The sequence below is a fragment of the Schistocerca americana genome, chromosome 4 (genome assembly GCF_021461395.2).
Source record: "Schistocerca americana isolate TAMUIC-IGC-003095 chromosome 4, iqSchAmer2.1, whole genome shotgun sequence".
Lineage (NCBI taxonomy): Eukaryota > Metazoa > Arthropoda > Insecta > Orthoptera > Acrididae > Schistocerca > Schistocerca americana.
The window spans coordinates 524,150,397-524,177,564 of NC_060122.1; the positions used below are offsets into that span (position 1 = coordinate 524,150,397).

At 42.7% G+C, this 27,168-nt stretch overlaps 1 protein-coding gene across 1 annotated transcript in view; it reads right to left on the bottom strand.

Annotated features, from left to right (window-relative positions):
• LOC124613910 (cadherin-23) overlaps positions 1–26,203 on the bottom strand; it is a 356,576-nt gene extending 330,373 nt beyond the window's left edge. The window contains exon 1 of the mRNA XM_047142660.1: positions 26,141–26,203. The gene's annotated coding sequence lies outside the window, so the exon portion shown is untranslated. The remainder of the gene's footprint in view (positions 1–26,140) is intronic.
• Positions 26,204–27,168: the final 965 nt, after the last annotated feature.

Consider the following 27,168-nt stretch of genomic DNA (forward strand, 5'->3'; position numbering starts at 1 on the left):
AACGTGAGCTCTCATTTGTAGTGTCTTGCCACTGAGCATCTCAGTTTCACTCTGGCGCTTCCTAAACGATCCCATGACGAAATGTATCGCTTTTCGTTGGATTTTCCCTATCTCTTCTATTAATCCAACTTGCTTCCTCCCAAACTGTCAAGAATCGATTGAACAGCTGTTCGGTAAGCACATCTTTCATGGTCGAATTTCGTAAGAATTTCTCATTAATTTCGTTAGTTAGTTGTATGTTCTACGGATCATTGGTACAAGTAATATAGTGATGTGGGAGGAATCATCTGAAACTCGCATTCACATTACACATTCATTTGTAAATACGTCTATATACTCAGCGTTTACATCTCTTTCTCCTTCGTAATGCATGTGTGAGTTAATAATTCCTGCCCACGACATTTTACAGATTGCAAAAACATAAATTCTTCTACGGAATAGCCGCGCGGGATTAGCCGAGCGGTCTCAGGCGCTGCAGTCGAGGACTGTGCGGCTGGTCCCGGCGGAGGTTCGAGTCCTCCCTCGGGCATGGGTGTGTGCATTTATCCTTAGGATAATTTAGGTTTAGTAGTGTGTAAGCTTAGGGACTGATGACCTTAGCAGTTAAGTCCCGCAAGATTTCACACATTCTACAGAATAGAAGGAATTGCCAGGTGAACCATTTTCAGTTTCTTTTCAAATTTAACTTTGCTGTGTGACAGATATTTTATATCACTGAGTAACTGGTCGCAACATTGTACACCTCTACTGAGCTAAAGACAACCATAATCCTTTCTTCTTATAATTATGCTCATCACTGTTTCTTTTTTTATTGGTTTTCGTGTCGTGCCGATACAGCCATCTTAAGAGTGTAATGTCAATTATGACAATACGAACGTGAGGATAACACAACACCCAGTCCCCAAGCGGAGAAAAACCTCCGACTCCGAGCGGAAACCGAACCCAGGCCCTTTAGATTAGCAATCCGCGACGCTGACCGTGCAGCCACCGACGCAGACGCTATTGTTGCTTGTAACAGTAGTGGATTATTTACATAAAAAATTCATGAGGGAATAGCAGTATTATGAAGCAGTAGCCAGAATGCCCAACCCTTCAGATGTCTACAAGACGTCGTGGTCGAACGCCACATATTATTCTTACTGCAATGAAGACGTTCTTTCTCAAAGAGGAGTTACCCCAGAAGATTATTCCACAGAACTTTACTGAATGAAAATATGCAAAATGTCTCAACTCAATGATTTGTCTCTCTCCATGATTAGCAACAACTGCAGGTCAAAGATGGCTGAAATGAGCAGTTTTACGTGACCATTCCACTTAAGGTCGCTCCGGACGGCTACTCCGAGATATTTTACTATTGTTACTGTTTCCAGTTATTACTCGGCTATCGTCAACGGGCGAAATCGAATAGTAGTGGTTTCTTCGCCTGTCTATACGCAATATGTTGCATTATCCACGTTGAAGGTCAACTGCCAGTTCCTGCACCAACCCTGATCCACTGCGGGTCTTTCTGAAATTTCGGAGCAGTCTTCTGGCGTTGCGCGTTGCACACTTCCTTAAAGAAAACAGGATCGTCCGCGAAACAGGTATCATTTTAACAAATGATGATTTGATTGTTTAATGCATGTGATTCGCTCTCTCTTCAAGTACTAAGACAGAATAATTTTGATTTTGAACGTTCATCTAATATACATCTGTAAGAGAAATAAAATCTTTGAGTTATTTTAAGCTTCACTACTGAATATTTTGAAAACGCATTAATCAAAGGCAAATGATCATACGCAGAAATAGGGTTTTTCTAAAGTTGAAGGTGTAGAGAACAGAAAGCGCAGCACCTCAATAGCTGTTATGAACCTACCGATGCATGTATAGTGGACAATCACACAGAAGTAAGAAAAAGCGCACTAGAAGCGAAAAGTTTTTGTTTTCATGTTACACAATTTCATTTGCTTTCTTTCTACCTTGCTTTGTATTTTACTTAAATGCTTATTTGTACTTCATTGTTCTCTGCCTGTTTTGCTTTACTGGGCATTTCTCCTAACAACTGTAAGGCGTATTTTCTCGAGCGTTTCTGTAGATATTTGCAATTTCGTTTTTCAAAGATCTATAGTGTTAAGAAAAAGTTTTGCATCACCCTCACGATTTGCATAGTATGTGCTCTCATGATGGGAAACCTATTCCTCAAGACTGTTTTGAATGCAGGAAATCGCTATGCACAGTCACATAGCCACCCGTGTAAAGGATATGAAAGGAAATCTGTTTCCTTGGTGCAGTTTAGTAGCGCACGCCGTGCTTGCAATCGTGAATGGAACAATGCGGCTTGTGTGTAATGTCCAGTTCGCCAACATACCTTGAGTGGTTATTTTAGAGAGCCTAGACCGCGCGCGCATTGTCTCTTTAGGCGACCAATGTTAGCTGCAGAAGTTGGCCATAGAACTGACATACACAACAATATCGTCTTCAGAACATTTAGGCGCTATGGGTGTGAGAAAAGTTAAGACCTCTGTTTTACGAATCACACGCGGTCAGTAGTCTAAGCTGACGACCGCTGCCTACAAATTATAGCTCATAGGTACCTCGAGGAAAACATTACAGAACTTAACGCTGCCGCTTTGGAGGTAACTGGAATCTCGTCCCGGACAGTACGCAACCGTTTTCACAGGATCAATTTTTTTTCTAGGCATTGTGACGGGTCAAAAGAAAATTGTATTATTGTGTTGTTACAGTTTCTCTACTGGCAACATAATATTCCTCCCCTCCTTTTATACTGACGGGTACGCCTCTCGTGACATCTAGTGGTCAATTCCGAATTACACAGGGCTGATCTGAGATAGTGTAGCTTTTCCCGTATTTCTCCCCCCAGCCCCCGGAACTGCCACCCCCTAGTGCTGGACTTCAAGCCAATATTCGTTAAGACCGCTAGTGCCTACTTTTCGTCGCACTTAAAACGAGTGAGGCATCACATTCGCGGACGTAAGTCGATTCCAGTGAGAGGTACAGTTCTACGGGCTCCGTGTCAGATTACTGCTGCCGGCGCGGATGGAATTTCCTCCAATCAGATCACGTTTCGCGTCAGGGACGGGCCCTCCCTCAGAGGACAGGATAGCAGTGTAGAAATCTCAGTGTCGTGTTATCGGAACGGGAAATCTGGAACAGTTGTCAAGAGTTCGCATAGGCTGTAGCTTTTACTGCCCAATTAAAACAAAGGTTTCCGACGGAAGTCAGTGAAAGTTGTCCTTGTGAGCTTTTGTTTGGAACGTTGTCAGGTAAAGTTGTGAGAGAACTCACAAAATGAAAACGGAAGCTCATAAAACAGACTGTCCTTTTATAGGCTCCTAGTAACAGGTTTCTTTGATCTGAACGAATAAACTCGAGATTTCTGCTGATACTCGTGTTATTTGCGCTATTATGGTGTAAGTTCTTTGTGTTCCTTAACATTAACTCACACTTGCTCACTGTATTTCTGCCTCCCTGAAAGAACAACGGTTCTGTGCCAGTAAGAGAATCGACGGCAGAAAGGGAGTTTTCAATTTTACTTTAAGGTAATGTACAATTTACGATGTACAGGTACTTGTAAGCACTTAGAGCCAACATTCAGTCTAATTGTCAGACACAAACTCAGTGATATTTATTCATAGATTATTACAGTTAGGACACGTAGTCTTCTCAAAGGCTGATTAGAATATACGCAAAGTATGGTAAATAATCCTTTTAACTGCGATGGGACTGGAAGAGTAGTATACCCAGCAGGTTTCTGGTTATCTTTGTTCCAACGAGTCTGATGCAGTTCTCCATACCCTATTGTGTAGTTCCAGTCTATGGTGTAAGTATTTTAAATCTTTTCAATAATCTCCGCTACCAGTCCAGTCCCTGTCTTCTACAATTTATCCTTTCTTCTCTTTCCCCTTGATGAAGAATAGCCATTTGAACTGTGAAGATCTGAAGGTTTTTCATTACTGGAATTTAATCGATAGGGAGAACAATTTCACTGCTTGACGATTCGTCAGCAATCTGAGATGATGTTCGAACCATTAACATACTGATGTGGGAGATTAACTTGATGCACAGAAAAGTTAATCCTGACATCCCACTTAGTGTATTATAAATCCGAAAGCTATCTGTTTCGTACACGTTTCATCTTCACTTTACGATTAAAATGGGTTCACATAAAACATCTTTATGGCACTTATCGAAGCCAGTGACGAGGCATATCTAGGAGGCTTTTGCTAGAATTGCGCCGTGAGGTAACTGAATTGTTATTTGATTCAATATTTTTGTGTTAATGAGATACGGCTGCCCTGTAAGGGCATCATAAGAACATTAGAGGAGTAAGTTACGTACCTTTAATGTCTTTATGTCGTTCAATTTCTATTACCGAGGTTTGTATTTTATTTTTCCACGTTTTATAGCCTGAGAAGGCGACCAACGTCGTTATTAGCAGCCTGAATGGTGTTGCAAACCATCAAATCACAACTAGTTAATGTGGCGCATAGCTTTGATTCTTATTTTTCTCACCACAGGTTAATACACTGACGCTAACCGTGAAAATTTGTGTCGAACTGAAATCGTGTCCCAGGCTGGGGATCGATTTGGGACATCTATTTTTCTCAGTGTTCTTCCAGTTGAGTCATCCGAGTTCGAATCCAGTTCAGACGCCAACTGGTCTAAATTTCTCCCTCGGTCCACAGATGCTCTCTCACGATATTGAAGAACTGACAGTACAGAAATGAAGACCAAAAGCTAGAAAATTTTATAATTTGTTTGTGCTTCCGTCTCAAGAACGATACGAGGGAACTTTGCAGCGTCGTAAGGAATTATGATACTCGATTATTCGTATATCGGTGTCGTCTCGAGTCTTACAGAGGAACGATTGCGGCCAAGTGGCGTGAGCCCTGAACAGTTATGAGACAATCGAGTGATTTTAGCAACGGAATGTCCAGTCATTTGTTTTTTCGTTCAGTCGATTGTTTTCAGTCTAATGAAACAACCGCATGAAACTAGTCTTTGCGGTCACGTCACCTACATGATTGCTTCACACTCAAAAAATGGTTCAAATGGCTCTGAGCAGTATGGGACTAAACTTCTGAGGTCATCAGTCCCCTAGAACTTAGAACTACTTAAACTTAACTAACCTAAGGACACCACACACATCCATGCCCGAGGCAGGATTCGAACCTGCGACCAGAGCGGTCGCGCGGTTCCAGACTGAAGCGCCTAGAACTGCTCGGCCACACGGGCCGGCGCTTCACACTCATTCTCCGTGTTTTAAGTGTTGTCACGCGAAGTGAGACAAACGACTGACACAAGACTCTGACTGCTGAGCAGGTTAAGCGAATGTGACCATCCAGTCTCCGGGTTTGAGCGTTTCCACCTACGTACTTTTTTAGTTATACGTGAACCATGCCTAGATTTTTCAACTTTTTAGAGACAAATAACGTATCTTATGTCAAAGAGAGGAGAACAAGAAGTAGCCTATATTTCTAAAAATGAAGTATTTTCAAATATTATGTGTTTATTTACTTAAATACGAATTTTTCGTAGTTCTGGCATTAAAAATGGATTTTAGATTGGTTTAAAAAGATTAGTGACTGGAGCTACATTATAAATTTATGTCTGAATAAATGAATATTTACTTTTTTAGAATGAGATTTTCACTCTGCAGCGGAGTGTGCGCTGATATGAAACTTCCTGGCAGATTAAAACTGTGTGCCGGACCGAGACTCGAACTCGGGTCCCGAGTTCGATTCTCTGTCCGGCACACAGTTTTAATCTGCCAGGAAGTTTCAATTACTTTTTTGTTTACATTTATTGGAGCCCTTTCTCTCTCTTCGCGCTGGTTTGTACCCATCACCGATGTGTCACTTTAGGTAAATTCCGAGTTGCCGCTAACAGAAGGCATATTAGATACAATCTTTTCATACTTTAGGTGACTTAATCACAAGCTTTTTAAGCATATACTGTCATTCGTCGGAAGTATTCTTTTCTTTTCGTGGGAAATATTTGTCTTTACTTGTTAATTTGCTTTGAATTTTCTTAATTCACTCGTAGTTTCAGATTGTAAATCATACATGCAGATACTGCAAATCGAATTCTGTTTAGCTTGAGGATCACTTTTTATACAGTCATATAATATCTTCCATTCCCACGCCACTGAGAGATACCGAGCGAGTTTAGCACACTGGACACACAGTCGGGAACAGATTTAGGTTTTCCGTGATTTCTCTAAGTCGCTCCAGGCAAATGCCGGGATGGCTACTTTGACAGGGCACGGCCGATATACTTTCCAGTCTTTAACACAAATACGGGCTTTTGCTTTGTCTGTAATGATCTCGAAGTCGACGGGACGTTAAACCCAACTTCCATCCTTCCTTCCTGTCACTGAGCGTTTCGTTATTCTGACCGAGACACAAAGTTCACTATTGAGTAAACCTCTTGTCACAAGCATGGACGTAAAACTTAACTAAAAGCTACTTTTTGTCACTCAAACGGCAAATATCGAAATGACAATAACACCGACGACCGCAGATGACAAAGTAGAGTCGACAATAATGATTTGACAATACCAAAACGATGGAATGTTTCCGCTCGCAACCAACTGCGTTGAGGATCTGGCGACTGTTGTTTCCCAATACGGACTGCATCCAAAAGAATGAATGAATAATTCAAGCGATACATACAACTACAACCGAATGAGTCGACTGTTTTCCAACAGCAGACTAAATGGATTGTTTTCATTCGGTTGCTCCCATCACTGGACCTGAACCTATCTTGAGACTGGAGGGGGCGTAGCCGGAGAAACAGGAGCGCGACGCAGCCGTCAGAATCGCTGAGTCGCCAGCTTGTCGCGTCCGTGCCATGCTTCTGCGGCTGCTGCTACAGCGGTTTCACTGCGTGGGAACTGAGACGAGGCTGTAGCATGACGGTGAAACCACAGCGACACCCGTGAGAAACTGGGCTCCGTGCTGTTTGGCATCGTAAACACTTTTTTTTCTGTTGGGGCCGAGACATTACCGTTCCCGTTTCCTCGGGGCAAATTTGGCGGTATGTGAAAATCGAAGCAAAATTACAGGTTAATACTGTTCACACGAAGCGTAAGATTAGAGGAAATGTATGAATGCAGGAAGATAGTCTTCTACACTCAAAAACAAAAAAAGGACAGGATCTTTTTCAATGTGTGAGTGACAAAAATTATTTCTAAATCCCCGTGACATACAATGTTGAGGTAGATGACACACCTAGCAGTGACTGTAGAAGGAACAGATCTCAGATGTTGTATGACAAAGCACTTCGCAGAGATGTCGAGGGCGATGGCTTGAAAAGCAGGTGAGTGTACGATAAAAACTGCAAACACACTCTCTTTTGTTAAATTCTGCTTTTAGTACGTGAAACAACCTAGAAATGCTCCATAGTTAAAGTACATGTAGTCTTCTCATCCTCCGGATACTTTTTTTATAGACTTTTTATTATAAAAGGGTAAAATATTATAGTTATATCACGGTTCGTAGTACACTATTTCACGATTTACACTAGACGCAGACAGTTAGTGTACACTGATACCGTCCAGGTGGTTCGGGGCGGCTGCAGGAGGGGAATCTGGCCACCCCTAAAAACTAACATTGCCAAATCCGTTGTAACCACGCTGACCCTGCGTTCGCTGCTGGACATAGGTGTAAAAGAAAGAATAAGTATAATAATTTGAAATTTTTACAATGCGGTCACAAAACACTCCAGGTATACACGGCCTTGCCGCAGTGATAACAACGGTTTATGTTAGATCACCGAAGTTAAACATTGTTGGCTAGCCTCAGACCTTCTGAGACGAATTTTGGAGCTACTTGACTAAGAAGCAGCGGCTTCTATCACGAGAACTGACAACGTCTGGGAGAGCGGTGTACTGGCCACGTGCCTCTCCGTATCCAGCTGAGGATGACACGGCGGTCGGTCAGTACCGTTGGGCCTTCCGAGATCTGTTAGGACGGAGTACACAATATGTGATTTTTAATGTTATATTTCAGCTTTATTACTACAATACAAACTTGGCAACAATGCACTTATTAAACCGACATTTATATGTCCGTTGTTGTAAACAATTCATAGAAAATACATACAGGTGCACTGTTATGAGAAATGCACGGTTGGGAACTGCTTTTTGTTGAAATAAGACGTGGTATTACATTGTATTGGTCATGGATGATGATATACATTTCGAAAGGGGCTATAGTCTCGAGCAGATGTACAGAAGAGTGATAGTGATAATGAATCAGTTTTTGGCAACGAGGATGATAGTGATGCTGATGTAGATATGATAAAGGAAGATATAGAGGTCGGAGACGAAGTGGGTGTAAGTTAATGTGAAGAAGATGGTAACAGTATTCAGAAAAGTAGTGCGCCTACTCTTATATTTAGAAGTGGACAGGTAACATACGATACAGTACCACCAGATTTGCACAAGCATGTTTCAGGGAATGTAATACGTGAAACTTAACATATTCCATGTATAGTCACCTTAGACTACAATCACAAGCAGTGTTCCAAACTTGAACGAAAAAGGTGTATTTCCTGAGAACAGAAAAATGAATGAACAAAGAACACGACAGAGCAAGAGTGTTGTGTAACGGGAGTTCATCACATGATGTGGAGAGCAAGTAGAAGTTTGTTTCTAGCACAATTCCTTGTAAGTGATATTACACATCATATTAATTAATAATTAATTTTTGTTAACATCGTGTATAGATTTAAGTGTCAGGAAATCATTTCTGAAAGTGTTTGTATGGAGTGTAGCCATGTATGGAAGTAAAACATGGACGATAAATTGTTTGGACAAGAAGAGAATAGAAGCTTTCGAAATGTGGTGCTACAGAAAAATGCTGAAGATTAGATGGGTAGATCACATAACGAATGGGGAGGTACTGGATATAATTGGAGAGAAGTGAAATTTGTGGCACAACTTGACTAGAAGAAGGGATCGGTTGGTAGAGCATATTCTGAGGCATCTAGGGAACACCAATTTAGTTTTGGATGGCAGCGTGGAGGGTAAAAATTGTAGAGGGAGACCAAGAGTTGAATCCACTAAACAGATTCCGAGGGATGTAGGTTGCAGTAGGTACTGGGAGATGAAGAAGCTTGCACAGGATAGAGTAGCATGGAGAGCTGCACCAAACCAGTCTCTGGACTGAAGACCACAACAAGAACATTAATTAATTACAGTATTGTTACATAGTGTGTCGTATATGAATATTTCGTGTTAAAATAATCTATGGAACTAATCAAACTAAACAATATACACTACTGGCCATTAAAATTGCTAAACCAAGAAGAAATGCAGATGATGAACAGGTATTCATTGGACAAATATATTATGAATCCCGTCGAATCTTTATGGAACATAATTGAGAGGTCAGTTTGTGCACAACCTCCTGCACCGGCAACACTTTCTAATTACTGGAAGAGGCAGCATGACACAATATACGCTACTGGCCATTAAAATTGCTACACCAAGAAGAAATGCAGATGATAAACGGGTATTCATTGTACGAATATATAATACTAGAACTGACATCTGATTACATTTTCACGCAATTTGGGTCCATACATCCTGAGAAATCAGTACCCAGAACAACCACCTCTGGCCGTAATAACGGCCTTTATACGCCTAGGCATTGAGTCAAATAGAGCTTGGATGGCGTGTACAGGTACAGCTGCCCATGCAGCTTCAACACGATACCACAGTTCATCAAGAGTAGTGACTGGCGTATTGTGACGAGCCAGTTGCTCGGCCACCATTGCCTAGACGTTTTCAGTTGGTGAGAGATCTGGAGAATGTGCTGGTCAGGGCATTAGTCGAACATTTTCTGTATCCAGAAAGGCCCGTACAGGACCTGCAACATGCGGTCGTGCATTATCCTGCTGAAATGTAGGGTTTCGCGGGGATCGAATGAAGGGTAGAGCCACGGGGCGTAACACATCTGAAATGTAACGTCCACTGTTCAAAGTGACGTCAATGCGAACAAAAGGTGACCGAGACGTGTAACCAATGATACCCGATACCATCACGCCAGGTGATACGCCAGTATGGCGATGACGAATACACGCTCCCAATGTGCGTTCATGGCTCTGAGCACTATGGGACTTCTGTGGTCATCAGTCCCCTAGAACTTAGAACTACTTAAACCTAACTAACCTAAGGACATCACACACATCCATGCCCGAGGCAGGATTCGAACCTGCGACCGTAGCAGTCCCGCGGTTCCGGACTGCGCGCCTAGAACCACTATACCACCGCGGCCGGCTGTGCGTTCATCGCGATGTCGCCAAACACGGATGCGACCATCATGATGCTGTAAACAGAACCTGGATTCATGACGTTTTGCCCTTCGTGCACCCAGGTTCGTTGTTGAGTACACCATCGCAGGCGCTCCTGTCTGTGATGCAGCGTCAACGGTAACCGCAGCCATGGTCTGCGTGCTGATAGTCCATGCTGCTGCAAACGTCGTCGAACTGTTCGTGCAGATAGTTGTTGTCTTGCAAATGTCCGCGTCTTTTCACTCAGTGATCGAGACGTGGCTGCACGATCCGTTACAGCCATGCGGATAAGATGCCGGTCATCTCGACTGCTAGTAATACGAGGCCGTTGGGATCCAGCACGGCGTTCCGTATTACCCTCGTGAACCCACCGATTTCATATTCTGCTGACAGTGCGAACAGCAATGTCGCGATACGATAAACCGCAGTCGCGATAGGCTACAATCCGACCTTTATCAAAGTCGGAAACGTGATGGTACGTGTTTCTCCTCCTTACACGAGGCATCACAACAACTTTTCACCAGGCAACGCCGGTCAACTGCTGTTTGTGTATGAGAAATCGGTTGGAAACTTTCCTCATGTCAGCACGTTGTAGGTGTCGCCACCGGCGCCAACCTTGTGTGAATGCTCTGAAAAGCTGATAATTTGTGTATCACAGCATCTTCCTCCTGTCGGTTAAATTTCCCGTCTGTAGCGCGTCATCTTCGTGGTGTAGCAATTTTAATGGCCAGTAGTGTATATGTCTTCATATTTCAAACATTGCTATTACACAATTACATCTTATACGTAATTAGGCAATAGCAAGCAACTATGGAGTTGTAATTTCAATACTGTGCATGGGGCTTCTATAAATCATTATTATTTTTGTGAAAATATTTTACATTGTATCGCCATAAAATTCTCTAGAATCACTTTGAGATAAAAAGAAAAACGCGAGATATATAATCTGTTTTTCCACAGCTCATACCTTGCGATGGTTGATCACATGAAGTTCCGTGTGGTGGACGATACAGACGACAGCAGTCTGAGAGCACACGTAAGTTCTACGCTCCAGTACCGGAGTTGTTCTCCTTCCGGGTATTACAACAGTCACAAGAGAGCTCCCACGCTATGATGTGACGGTTCGACGAAAATATATCGGGGATCATTACAGCCTGCCAAGTTTCCACTGCGAAGGAGCGTGACTCGGCGTTCGAGAAGCTCCCCGTACACACGTCACTTGCAGACGGCTCGGCGAATACGTGTGACACACTTATGGAGGATGGTTACGGCCTCCCGAAGGAGGTGTTGAGTGTGCGCAGGCAGCGTGGCCGCGGCGCGGCCGAAGGAGGTCAGACGAGCGCAGGCAGAGCGCGCCGGCTCAAGTTGAAGGTCGGCCGGCGCGGCCCACCGACCACGGCCCACAAAGCTGCCGCCGTGTCCCCGCCTCACGCTGCAGCGGCTGCTGCTGCTGCTGGACCAGACCTTCAGCTGGATCGGCGCTGGGCGGATAGGTGGCTGGCCCCACGGCTCGCAGATCAGCCGTGAGGATTCTACATCTACATCTACATTCATACTCCGCAAGCCACCCAACGGTGTGTGGGGGAGGGCACTTTACGTGCCACTGTCATTACCTCCCTTTCCTGTTCCAGTCGCGTATAGTTCGCAGGAAGAACGACTACCGGAAAGCCTCCGTACGCGCTCGAATCTCTCTAATTTTACATTCATGATCTCCTCGGGAGGTATAAGCAGGGGGAAGCAATATATTCGATACGTCATCCAGAAACGCACCCTCTCGAAACCTGGACAGCAAGTTACACGGCGCCTCTCTTGCAAAGTCTGCCACTTGAGTTTGCTAAACATCTCCGTAACGCTATCACGCTTACCATATAACCCGGTAACGAAACGCGCCGCTCTTCTTTGGATCTTCTCTATCTCCTCTGCCAACCCGACCTGGTACGGATCCCACACTGATGAGCAATACCAAGTATAGTTCGAACGAGTGTTTTGTAAGCCACCTCCTTTGTTGATGGACTACATTTTCTAAGGACTCTCCCAATGAATCTCAACCTGGTACCCGCCTTACCAACAATTAATTTTATATGGTCATTCCACTTCAAATCGTTCCGCACGCATACTCCCAGATATTTTACAGAAGTATCTGCTACCAGTGTTTGTTCCGCTATCATATAATCATACAATAAAGGATCCTTCTTTCTATGTATTCGCAATACATTACATTTGTCTATGTTAAGGGTCAGTTGCCACTCCCTGCACCAAGTGCCTATCCGCTGCAGATCTTCCTGCATTTCGCTACAATTTTCTAATGTTGCAACTTCTCTGTATACTACAGCATCATTCGCGAAAAGCAGCATGGGACTTCCGACACTATCTACTAGGTCATTTATATATATTGTGAAAAGAAATGGTCCCATAACACTCCCCTGTGGCACGCCAGAGGTTACTTTAACGTCTGTCGATGTCTCTCCATTGAGAACAACATGCTGTGTTCTGTTTGCTAAAAATTCTTCAATCCAGCCACACAGCTGGTCTGATATTCCGTAGGCTCTTACTCTGTTTATCAGGCGACAGTGAGGAACTGTATTGAACGCCTTCCGGTAGCCAAGGAAAATGGCATCTACCTGGGAGCCTGAGTTGACATGCACAGATTTACTCGTGGTAGTACCAGGATCTCTATAATTCGCTCTCAGGTATTCGCCCATCAGGCACCTCCCATAAATGTAGATGGCCCGACTCCTGTTTCCTTTCGTCTCTCTGCAGTAGGAATCCTTCACTACGAAGGAAATTTGAAAACCTTGCGAGCTGTCTCCAATGGCCTCGTCGTTGATGGAACCTTCATCCTTCTTACGTATTATCCAGCAAATGATTTTGATATAATTCTGTTGAACACGCCGCTTTTTTCGTGAATTCGAGATTGATTGCGACCTCTCGATCTATTCCAAAATTTTTTTTTTCTTAGGTGTAAACTGATTTTTCGTCACAACCTAAACGCTACCTAATAAAAGTTGGTTATCATGTAACATGACAGACACTTTCGGCCACTGCATAAAATTGCTTGTTATTATCACTCTCTTTCTACATCGATCTTTTCGATTATATTTACTTTACTATCTTTCTTGGTGCGGTTCAAGTACTCCCGTTTGGTTTGTCTTTTAGAAACCTTCCCGGGCTTTCCTAACATGTATAGAAAGTCAGAACTTGCCCCCCTTCTAACAGCCGTGTACCGCAAGGCTCTAGAGGAACGGAAGGTTCCAAATGATTGGAAAAGAGCACAGGTAGTCCCAGTCTTCAAGAAGTGTCGTCGAGCAGATGCGCAAAACTATAGACCTATATCTCTGACGTCGATCTGTTGTAGAATTTTAGAACATGTTTTTTGCTCCCGTATCATGTCGTTTCTGGACACCCAGAATCTACTCCGTAGGAATCAACATGGATTCCGGAAACAGCGATCGTGTGAGACCCAACTCGCTTTATTTATTCATGAGACCCAGAAAATATTAGATACAGGCTCCCACGTAAATGCCATTTCCTTCACTTCCGGAAGGCATTGTATACAGTTCCGCACTGTCACCTGATAAACAAAGTAAGAGCCTACGGAATATCAGACCAGCTGTGTGGCTGGATTAAAGAGTTTTTAGCAAACAGAACACAGCATGTTGTTCTCAATGGAGAGACGTCTACAGACGTTAAAGTAACCTCTGGCGTGCCACAGGGGACTGTTATGGGACCATTGCTTTTCACAATATATATAAATGAGCCAGTAGATAGTGTCGGAATTTCCATGCGGCTATTCGCGGATGATGCTGTAGTATAGAGAGAAGTTGCAGAATTAGAAAATTGCAGAGAAATGCAGGAAGATCTGCAGCGGATAGGCACTTGGTGCAGGGAGTGGCAACTGATCTTTAGCACAGACAAATGTAATGTATTGCGAATACGTAGAAAGAAGGATCCTTTATTGTATGATTATATGATAGCGGAACAAACACTGGTAGCAGTTACTTCTGTAAAATATCTGGGAGTATGCGTGCGGAACGATTTGACGTGGAATGATCATATAAAATTAATTGTTGGTAAGGCAGGTACCAGGTTGAGATTCATTGGGAGAGTCCTTAGAAAATGTAGTCCATCAACAAAGGAGGTGGCTTACAAAACACTCGTTCGACCTATACTTGCGTGTTGCTCATCAGTGTGGGATCCGTACCAGGTCGGGGGTTGGCAGAGGAGATAGAGAAGATCCAAAGAAGAGCGGCGCGTTTCGTAACAGGGTGATTTGGTAAGCTTGATAGCGTTACGGAGATGTTTAGCAAACTCAAGTGGCAGACTCTGCAAGAGAGGCGCTCTGCATCGCGGTGTAGCTTTATGTCCAGGTTTCGAGAGGGTGCGTTTCTGGATGAGGTATCGAATATATTGTTTCCCCCTGCTTATACCTCCCGAGGAGATCACGAGTGTAAAATTAGAGATTCGAGCGCGCACAGAGTCTTTCCGGCAGTCGTTCTTCCCGCGAACCATTCGCGACTGGAACAGAAAAGGGAGGTAATGACATGGCACTTAAAAGTGTCCTCCGCCACATACCGTTGGGTGGCTTGCTGAGTATAAATGTAGATGTAGATTTAGAACCACCTTCTGTGCGCAGTGATGTGATAGGTTTTAAGGGTACTAGCTTCCATCTATTAGACCTGCAAAGCCTGATATGAGAACACTGCTCATCTAAATTTTGATGCTATTATTGTAAAGATCTTTTGAAGCAACTGGTGTATTACAGGTGACTCACGAGGTCTAAATACTTCGACTGTGATAACTATTTTTATCGAAAAGGCACGTTTTCATTATTATTATTTAGTTAAAACAGATAAAGTTACGTGGATAATTGTAATACGAGGGCTATTCAGAAAGTAAGGAACGTTTTGGCATTAAAAGTAAACTATGAACAAGAAATAAATTTTATTATATGCATCTGAAAGAACGACTGACACACTACTTTTCCCCATGCTCACAAAACATATTGAGGCACTTATCACAGCGGTGGACAAGCTATGAAACACCTTCGTTCTAAAATTCTACCGCTTGAGACTTCAGCCAGTGAGTCACGCCCGCCTGGAGTGCCGCGTCGCCATCAAAGCGCCGCGTTGCAAGCCAGTTCTTCATCTTGGGAAACAAGTGGAAGTCGCTTGGTGCAAGATCGGGGCTGTAGGGCGGATGAGGGAAAATTTCCCATTTTAATGAAGTACGGGGTTCTTTAGTGCGGTTTGCCGTGTGAGGTCGGGCATTGTCGTGCAAAAACAAAAATTTGGATGTCAGCCTTCCTCAGCGTCTGTTTTGAACTGCTCTTCTAAGGCTCTGCAAAGATTGACAGTACTGGGCAGAATTTACGGCTGCTCCACGTTCGAGAAAATCAATAAGAAGCACACCTTGCCTATCCCAAAACACTGTCGCTATCAACTTCCTTTCTGGCAAGATTTACAAACATTTTCTTGGTTTTTGGGGGAACCTTGTGTGCCCCCACTCCATGGACTGTAATTTTCTCTCGCAATTGACGTGTTTCATCCAAGTCTCGTCACCGGTTACGATTCGATCCAGTAATGAATCACCATGTTTGTGGTAGGCCTCTAGAAATGTCAACGTTGACCCCATTCGCTGTTCTTTATGGTGCTCCGTAAACATTTTGGGCACCCACCGTGCACAAAATTTGTGGTAGCCTAGCTTTTGAGTGACAATTTCAAACAACATAGTCCGTGAAACTTGTGGAAAAGAAAGCGAAAGCTCCGTTATTGTGCAGCGACGGTTTTCACGAATCGTTTCATCAACTTCAGCGACAAGATAGTCACAGTGCTCGGGCGTCTGCTCTTCTCTTCATCATGAACGTTGGTTCGGCCATTTTTAAACCGAATGCACCATTTCCAGACGGAACATTAATTCATTACCTTGTTTCCGTACACTTTGCACAGTTCACGATAAATTTCTATAGTTTTTAGGTTTTTTGTCAACAAAAACCTATCACAGACAGCACCTTACAACTGGCGGGATTTTAAATTGCAGCGCACATTTCAAATCCGTAGATCGAAAAAACGGGACGCGCACAGACGTCCCCGCTGGCACGGATGGATGCCGACTGAGTTGCCGAGCAGGCACGTATCAAAATTTACGCGATCAGCAAGCGCCTAGCGGCGTCACACGGAAACGTTACCTACTTTCTGAATAGCCTCGCATAATTAATTCTTCCTCTGCCGCGGAGTGTGCGCTGATATGGAAGTTCTTAACAGAGTAAAACTATGTACCGGACTGGTCTCAAACCGGGGACCTTTGCCTTTCGCTGTGAGTAGGAGGTGTGAGTCGTGCTTGGGTAGCTCCGCTTGTAGAGCATTTGAACCCGCCCCCCGTCTTCACCCCGCCCCCGAAAGACGAAGGTCCTGGTTGTTAATCCTGGTTCATCACGCACTTTTATCTGCTAGGAAGTTTTGACAATAGTAACAGTTTGCCTCGACAAAATATTATTTCAGTTTCGCAATCCTCTGATCAAATGGTATTGTTTGATATTCATCACGACAGCATTCAGTTTGATTTTATTTTGAAAATTTTCTACTGATTTTTCTTTGTATGTCGTTTTAGCCCTTCCACTCGCTTTAAGCACGGTGCAGTTTAATATGTTACAAACACAACTTGTAAGCGAATACAACTAGAAGTTTGTGAGATACTCCCAATATCGTCTGGATGCACTGAATTATTTGTATAACTGGCCATCAGCATAACTTAATATTACATGTTACTTCATAAGAAATTTCATTAATTCTGAAAAAGAGGTTGTTTGACGCCATGGGAATGTAATAAGTCACTAGAATAAAAGTAGCACCCTCAACGGAGGTGTGCACTAGCGCGATTGTGGTGGGAGTCTGTACACGATCGGCGAGTATAGGTAGCACATACTTTGACAGCCACAGATGTGCATGTTTTCACGATGGTGTACTATTGGTTTTGCCTAGTGTGAATCTGGTAGCAGTAATACAGTGAGATGTTCCAGTGCACCGCGCTTATATTATTTTTGTTGTACTGAATAATTATAAACATAACTAGAAGTTTTTGTTTGTTATTTACACGATTACGACCACGTCAGCTTTATAATGGAACCGTTTACTCTCAACTCCGGACAACCAGAGTCCACAGGAATACGTATATTCAGAGGAGCTTTTGTAAACGTAACAGTAAACCATGGATAGGTCTCCAGGTAAAACAGTAAATGACTTCAGTACCAAATGTGTGAAAAATGCGTAAGCAATGGATCTGCACGAATAAAGAAAAATATCATTATAAGAACTTCCTTCTTTTTGTATCATGCCCATAGCCTTGAGACGTTTTGAAATGGCTTTCTGTGTCACTCCCACTAGTCGAAAAGTCAGCAATGTCTCCAATTGTGCATCTTCGAAAACATTCTCTCTTCCACCACTATGCCAGTCTACGACGTTAAAATCATGGTTCTTGAAGCGTTGAAACCACTCACGACACGTTTTTTCACTAATAGCGTCCTTACCAAACGCACTTGAGAGCATTCGATGAGACTCAGCCGCTGTTTTCTTCATACTGAAACAAACCAGCAAAACCTCCCACAAATGACGAGAATTAGGCTCCTAAACTGACATTTTCAATCAAGAACAACTTTATGATGCAGACAAAAATCGACTTATGTTTGAATGAGGTTATGTTGACCGAGGTCCAAGCTAACTGCCTGACGTCTGCGAACTGTTTCTTTTGACCGCTGGTTACCGTTGTCGGCACCTATCGGCAAACGGCGGAAGCAAAGTTGTACACCTTGTACGACAATGAACCAGCTCACGAAAGCTGTTTAGCAATTGGAGAACAGAGGGAACTAAAGAACAAATTTTTTGCACGTTCATTCCGTTCAGCAGATTAGTCTTAGGTGGAGATTTCAATTTACCAGATATAGACTGGGACACTCAGATGTTTAGGACGGGTGGTAGGGACAGAGCATAGAGTGACATTATACTGAGTGCACTATCCGAAAATTACCTCGAGCAATTAAACAGAGAACCGACTCGTGGAGATAACATCTTGGACCTACTGATAACAAACAGACCCGAACTTTTCGACTCTGTATGTACAGAACAGGGAATCAGTGATCATAAGGCCGTTGCAGCATCCCTGAATATGGAAGTTAATAGGAATATAAAAAAAGGGAGGAAGGTTTATCTGTTTAGCAAGAGTAATAGAAGGCAGATTTCAGACTACCTAACAGATCAAAACGAAAATTTCTGTTCCGACACTGACAATGTTGAGTGTTTATGGAAAAAGTTCAAGGCAATCGTAAAATGCGTTTTAGACAGGTACGTGCCGAGTAAAACTGTGAGGGACGGGAAAAACCCACCGTGGTACAACAACAAAGTTAGGAAACTACTGCGAAAGCAAAGAGAGCTCCACTCCAAGTTTAAACGCAGCCAAAACCTCTCAGACAAACAGAAGCTAAACGATGTCAAAGTTAGCGTAAGGAGGGCTATGCGTGAAGCGTTCAGTGAATTCGAAAGTAAAATTCTATGCACCGACTTGACAGAAAATCCTAGGAAGTTCTGGTCTTACGTTAAATCAGTAAGTGGCTCGAAACAGCATATCCAGACACTACGGGATGATGATGGCATTGAAACAGAGGATGACACGCATAAAGCTGAAATACTAAACACCTTTTTCCAAAGCTGTTTCACAGAGGAAGACCGCACTGCAGTTCCTTCTCTAAATCCTCGCACAAACGAAAAAATGGCTGACATCGAAATAAGTGTCCAAGGAATAGAAAAGCAACTGGAATCACTCAATAGAGGAAAGTCCACTGGACCTGACGGGATACCAATTCGATTCTACACAGAGTACGCGAAAGAACTTGCCCCCCTTCTAACAGCCGTGTACCGCAAGTCTCTAGAGGAACGGAGGGTTCCAAATGATTGGAAAAGAGCACAGATAGTCCCAGTCTTCAAGAAGGGTCGTCGAGCAGATGCGCAAAACTATAGACCTATATCTCTGACGTCGATCTGTTGTAGAATTTTAGAACATGTTTTTTGCTCGAGTATCATGACGTTTTTGGAAACCCAGAATCTACTATGTAGGAATCAACATGGATTCCGGAAACAGCGATCGTGTGAGACCCAACTCGCTTTATTTATTCATGAGACCCAGAAAATATTAGATACAGGCTCCCAGGTAGATGCTATTTTTCTTGACTTCCGGAAGGCGTTCGATACAGTTCCACACTGTCGCCTGATAAACAAAGTAAGAGCCTACGGAATATCAGACCAGCTGTGTGGCTGGATTGAAGAATTTTTAGCAAACAGAACACATCATGTTGTTATCAATGGAGAGACGTCTACAGACGTTAAAGTAACCTCTGGCGTGCCACAGGGGAGTGTTATGGGACCATTGCTTTTCACAATATATATAAATGACCTAGTAGATAGTGTCGGAAGTTCCATGCGGCTTTTCGCGGATGATGCTGTAGTATACAGAGAAGTTGCAGCATTAGAAAATTGTAGCGAAATGCAGGAAGATCTGCAGCGGATAGGCACTTGGTGCAGGGAGTGGCAACTGACCCTTAACATAGACAAATGTAATGTATTGCGAATACATAGAAAGAAGGATCCTTTATTGTATGATTATATGATAGCGGAACAAACACTGGTAGCAGTTACTTCTGTAAAATATCTGGGAGTATGCGTGCGGAACGATTTGAAGTGGAATGATCATATAAAATTAATTGATGGTAAGGCGGGTACCAGGTTGAGATTCATTGGGAGAGTGCTTAGAAAATGTAGTCCATCAACAAAGGAGGTGGCTTACAAAACACTGGTTCGACCTATACTTGAGTATTGCTCATCAGTGTGGGATCCGTACCAGATCGGTCTGACGGAGGAGATAGAGAAGATCCAAAGAAGAGCGGCGCGTTTCGTCACAGGGTTATTTGGTAACCGTGATAGCGTTACGGAGATGTTTAATAAACTCAAGTGGCAGACTCTGCAAGAGAGGCGCTCTGCATCGCGGTGTAGCTTGCTCGCCAGGTTTCGAGAGGGTGCGTTTCTGAATGAGGTATCGAATATATTGCTTCCCCCTACTTATACCTCCCGAGGAGATCACGAATGTAAAATTAGAGAGATTAGAGCGCGCACGGAGGCTTTCTGACAGTCGTTCTTCCCGCGAACCATACGCGACTGGAACAGGAAAGGGAGGTAATGACAGTGGCACGTAAAGTGCCCTCCGCCACACACCGTTGGGTGGCTTGCGGAGTATAAATGTAGATGTAGATGTAGATTTCCCTCGCTATGGTTTCATACATTTCCACATACAAAGAATATGCGAAGCTAGGCGAGTCCAGTGACTAGATTGTGCCAGCCGTAAATGGATAATTTGCAGAAAATTCTGCATGGGAACCATTAATGGAAAAAAAACTTGGACAAAGTACAGTGATCTGAAAGGAGATTTTCATCTTGAGGTTGAAACTCTCTGCTTACAAATAATTTTGTTTTGGGATGGGATGCGCTTGAGCAAACATAAATTTCCTTCTTTTATCCAGACATGTTTCGCTGAAGTTACAGCATTACCAGTGTTTTTTTCTTAAATTTTCGTGTTTGTTATCACATGCTGTGATTTCCTGGTGTTCTGTGTTTTTCGGTACAGTTGTTGTTTTTTTTTAGTTTGTCACTTTCTGGTTTCGCGATTATCTTCACCGTAAAAACTAGTAGTTATGTAAACAGTAACAGTCAAAGATTAAAGAGCGCGGTATGTTTACTTTCGTCTTTCTGCAGATGGGATCCTCCTCTACGAATCTAATTTCATAATTTTCGTGTCTGAACACTATTACCGTTGATACCTATAAAATTTTGTTCCGTTATGTTGGAACATGTTGAGCATTAACTTAAGTCAGATGTCAATTTGGTCTCCGAAATAATTTTATTTACGCATTTTTTCAAAATAGTCATGATGTATGTGAACATGAGAAAAAATACCCTCCTAAAATTCTTCATTTTCTGAGGAAAGTCATACAAAATTGGTTGAAGGGTCATGAGCCTGCTTATCCACAATCAGCTTCTATGTGGCACGCCAGTGGTACAAGTGTCTGAGAACTGAGTCGTTGTTTTTTACCTATCAGGTTGCATCTGACAGCTCGTTGAATTGAAACGTACCGTATCTCTGTCTCTGTGAGGTCTTCCAAGTGAATGGCGTCCAAAAATACGGGTGTAAAAATACAGAAGAGAAAGAGCACAACCGGAACTCCAGAAGGATACGGTATACTTGCGGACTCTCTTCCTCCTATCATGCACAAAGGCGGTGTTACACAGTATTAGTGTGGTCTGTCTTGGCGGGGACTAAAATTTGGCCGTTCTGCTTATGACAAAAAGCATAATCTTTAATATTTCTAAATACACCACGCCAAAACGGAAACATAAAAATAAAGTACCACGTCACTGGAGAGATTGATATTGGCCTACGTCTGCTGTTAAGTCAGAAATGCATCAATCACCTACTACCATCCTGTGGAAGGTTTTAGCACCCAGAACGAAGTTCAAGACAGGCGTTTTGAAACATCTCCCCTTCAGTGAGTATGGGTAAGTACTGCATACGGCTGACAATTGTGACTATTAAACAGAACCATGAACCATGGACCTTGTCGTTGGTAGGGGGGGCTTGCGTGCCTCAGCGATACAGATGGCCGTACCGAAGGTGCAACCACAACGGAGGGGTATTTGTTGAGAGGCCAGGCAAACGTGTGGTTCCTGAAGAGGGGCAGCAGCCTTTTCAGTAGTTGCAGGGGCAACAGTCTGGATGATTGACTGATCTGGCCTTGTAACACTAACCAAAACGACCTTGCAGTGCTGGTACTGCGAACGGTTGAAACGTCCTCTCGGGTAAAATATTCCGGAGGTAAAATAGTCCCCCATTCGGATCTCCGGGCGGGGACTACTCAAGAGGATGTCGTTATCAGGAGAAAGAAAACTGGCGTTCTACGGATTGGAACGTGGAATGTCAGATCCCTTAATCGGACAGGTAGGTTAGAAAATTTAAAAAGGAAAATGGATAGGTTAAAGTTAGATATAGTGGGAATTAGTGAAGTTCGGTGGCAGGAAGAACAAGACATTTGGTCAGGCGAATACAGGGTTATAAATACAAAGCCAAATAGGGGTAATGCAGGAGTAGGTTTAATAATGAATAAAAAAATGGGAGTGCGGGTAAGCTACTACAAACAGCATAGTGAACGCATTATTGTGGCCAAGATAGACACGAAGCCCATGCCTACTACAGTAGTACAAGTTTATATGCCAACTAGCTCTGCAGATGACGAAGAAATTGAAGAAATGTATGTTGAAATAAAAGAAATTATTCAGACAGTGAAGGGAGACGGAAATGTCATGTGTGACTGGAATTCGGTAGTAGGAAAAGGGAGAGAAGGAAACATAGAAGGTGAATATGGATTGGGGGTAAGATATGAAAGAGGAAGCCGCCTGGTAGAATTTTGCACAGAGCACAACTTAATCATAGCTAACACTTGGTTCAAGAATCACAAAGGAAGGTTGTATACATGGAAGAAGCCTGGAGATACTTACAGGTTTCAGATAGATTATATAATGGTAAGACAGAGATTTAGGAACCAGGTTTTAAACTGTAAGACATTCCAGGGGCAGACGTGGACACTGACCACAATCTATTGGTTATGAACTGTAGATTAAAACTGAAGAAACTGCAAAAAGGTGGGAACTTAAGGAGATGGGACCTGTATAAACTGACTAAACCAGAGGTTCTACAGAGTTTCAGGGAGAGCATAAGGGAACAATGGACAGGAATGGGGGACAGAAATACTGTAGAAGAAGAATGGGTAGCTTTGAGGGATGAAGTAGTAAAGGCAGCAGAGGATCAAGTAGGTAAAAAGACGAGGGCTGGTAGAAACCCTTTGGTAACAGAAGAATTATTGAATTTAATTGATGAAAGGAGAAAAAAAAATTGCAGTAAATGAAGCAGGCAAAAAGGAATACAAACGTCTCAAAAATGAGATCGACAGGAAGTGCAAAATGGCTAAGCAGGGATGGCTAGAGGACAAATGTAAGGATGTAGAGGCTTATCTCACTAGGGGTAAGATAGATACTGCCTACAGGAAAATTAAAGAGCCCTTTGGAGAAAAGAGAACCACTTGTATGAATATCAAGAGCTCAGATGGAAACCCAGTTCTAAGCAAAGAAGGGAAAGCAGAAAGGTGGAAGGAGTATATAGAGGGTCTATACAAGGGCGATGTACTTGAGGACAATATGATGGAAGAGGATGTAGATGAAGATGAAATGGCGGATATGATACTGCGTGAAGAGTTTGACAGAGCACTGAAAGACCTGAGTCGAAACAAGGCCCCGGCAGTAGATAACATTCCATTAGAACTACTGACAGCCTTGGGAGAGCCAGTCCTGATAAAACTCTACCATCTGGTGAGCAAGATGTATGAGACAGGCGAAATACCCTCAGACTTGAAGAAGAATATAATAATTCCAATCCCAAAGAAAGCAGGTGTTGACAGATGTGAAAATTACCGAACTATCACTTTAATAAGTCACAGCTGCAAAGTACTAACGCGAATTCTTTACAGACGAATGAAAAAACTAGTAGAAGCCGACCTCGGGGAAGATCAGTTTGGATTCCGTAGAAATATTGGAACACGTGAGGCAATACTGACCTTACGACTTATCTTAGAAGCTAGATTAAGAAAAGGCATTCTAGCATTTGTAGACTTAGAGAAAGCTTTTGACAATGTTGACTGGAATACTCTCTTTCAGATTCTGAAGGTGGCAGGGGTAAAATACAGGGAGCGAAAGGCTATTTACAATTTGTATAGAAACCAAATGGCAGTTATAAGAGTTAAGGGGCGTGAAAGGGAAGCAGTGGTTGGGAAGGGAGTGAGACAGGGTTGTAGCCTCTCCCCGATGTTATTCAATCTGTATACTGAGCAAGCAGTGAAGGACACAAAAGAAAAATTCTGAGTAGGTATTAAAATCCATGGAGAAGAAATAAAAACATTGAGGTTCGCCGATGACATTGTAATTCTGTCAGAGACAGCAAAGGACTTGGAAGAACAGTTGAACGGAATGGATAGTGTCTTGAAAGGCGGATATAAGATAAACATCGACAAAAACAAAACGAGGATAATGGAATGTAATCGAATTAAGTCGGGTGATGCTGAGGGAATTAGATTAGGAAATGAGACACTTAAAGTAGTAAAGGAGTTTTGCTATTTGGGGACCAAACTAACTGATGATGGTCGAAGTAGAGAAGATATAAAATGTAGACTGGCAATGGCAAGGAAACCGTTTCTGAAGAAGAGAAATTTGTTAACATCGAGCATAGATTTAAGTGTCAGGATGTCGTTTCTGAAAGTATTTGTATGGAGTGTAACCATGTATGGAAGTGAAACATGGACGATAAATAGTTTATACAAGAAGAGAATAGAAGCTTTCGAGATGTGGTGCTATAGAAGAATGCTGAAGATTAGATGGGTAGAGCACATAACGAACGAGGAGGTATTGAATAGGATTGGGGAGAAGAGAAGTTTGCAGCACAACTTGACTAGAAGAAGGGATAGATTGTTAGGACATGTTCGGAGGCATCAAGGGATCACCAGTTTAGTATTGGACGGCAGCGTGGAGGGTAAAAATCGTAGAGGGAGACCAAGAGATGAATACACCAAGCAGATTGAGAAGGATGTAGGTTGCAGTAGGTACTGGGAGATGAAGGAGCTTGCACAGGATAGAGTAGCATGGAGAGTAGCATCAAACCAGTCTCAGGACTGAAGACCACAACAACAACAAACAGATTAGGACAGATAAAACGAGATTGAAAAGATAGGTGACTAGAGTTTCTTAGAAATATAGTTGCTTTTTTCGTAGGGCCGTAAGTTTACGTCCTTTGAAGATGCATGTAATATATTTTCTCTTGATTAAAAAAAAAGTGTGACAAAATCCATAAGTGCACTTCGTTAGGTCTGAAGAGAAGGTACATAAACGGCTCACAATGGTATCTATTAGATTATGATATGAAAGATCGACAACATAGCGACTTTATTGTGGAAAAGGGTCTAAAATAAATCATGAATGGGCCTTATAGGAGATATATCTTGAAATTTTGTCGTTATCAGTTGTATTTCATATACAGTAATCTTCTTTTAGTGTTGATTGATAATAGATAAATTAACACAAATCATGGTTATTCAATTTCATGGACATCAAGTCGTTTCGCAAAAATATTTTTGTGGAAGGTTGTTGCATGAAATATGATCACCGTAAATTTATTAAGCGAACAAAGTGAACCTTGTTATCATCATGTTAGCAACTCATGGGTTTAAAGATCAGTAAGGTTGGCAAAATGGCATTTTCGTACAGTATTATCACCCGTATTGAACGATCCCGGTATGTGTGGGTAGGAGACAGTTTACGCAAAATAGGAAGAATAAAACTACATTTCTTTGACGTTCGTTTGGGAATCCAACTAATTTTTCCAGTCTAGTCGCACTCTTGAATCAGACCTAGTTGATATGAAGGGCTTATGTCAATAGTGGTACAAATTCATTACCTACCCTTTTCTGTCTATAATGCTTCTGAAATTAATGAGCCAAACAAACAGAAAGAAAGTTTCATCTCTAGCAAGAAGCATATGCTTGAATATTTCTGGTATCTCAACTGCAGATTTTTCAGTGCTCATTTAACTTTAGGACTCTAACTCAAAATGAACAAAAATTGACTTGTACTACTATTGAAATATGCCCTTCATTAATTTGCGCGTTTCAAAGGCGTGGAGTAGACGAATATTTTATGCAGTCACTTACCTAAACTGGTCGCACTGCTTGTCAGAATGTTACTCAAATCCACTGCGATGATTCTTCTGGTATGTCACAGCTTCTGCAAAAGATAGAATACCATTTAGCACTGAGACTGTTAGAATTTTTTTTTCTCTGTTTCCTGTCTTAATATTTACATTTATTGAAACAAGATGGTGATAAGCAAACAGTCAGGGGTAATTAATACAGCTTCCTATGACTAGCTATAAGGTCTTGCAACGATAAGCTCACCGGACAAAAAATTAGTCACCCCTAGAGAAATCATTATAAGCTTCATTTAATACAGTGTAATTCTGCCACTGAACTTGATCAATGAATGGATTCAGTTACGAAGTGAACCCACAAGGTTATGCAGGTTAGGCCACTCGCTGAAGATTTAATCGCGCAATTCCACCAAATTTCGGGGATACTGATGTCTGTGTTTTACCCACTGTTCCAATATGCACTACAGATTTTCCATGGGGCTCAAGTCAGGTGATTTTGCAGGCCAGCCGAGAGATAATAGGGGTGGGGGTGGGGGCGGGGGAGGGGGGAGGTGTTCAGAAAACCAATCACATATTCTTCCAACCTGATAAACTTTGCTGTTGTCTTCTTTATGCGCATGTGTTAGCAATAGGCCTCCTGCGAGGTGAGCGACCCCTAATGCTCATTTCATGCAGTTCCTGCCGCGTACTCTCGGTAACAGGTGGGGATGGACCTTCACTCACTGCCTGCAGCAATTCCAGTCGGGTTTGGAAGCGATTTTGATTCACAAGTTGTGAAACGCGTCTCTAGCTCTTCTCACAGGATCTTTCTCCGGGTACAATTCTGATATGGCGCTTCGTGGCCACGTGTGCTACACCACTTCTTGAACACACACTGAACAGTCCGCCTTGCCGCGAAATACCAACAAATACAGCAGCTTCACACCGTATGGCCATGGGCACCGCCAAGCATGATTATCCCGCGCGTGATTAGGGACGCGACTAGATCGCTGCTCCATCTGTAGAGGCATAATGATTAATCTGTGCGTGCAC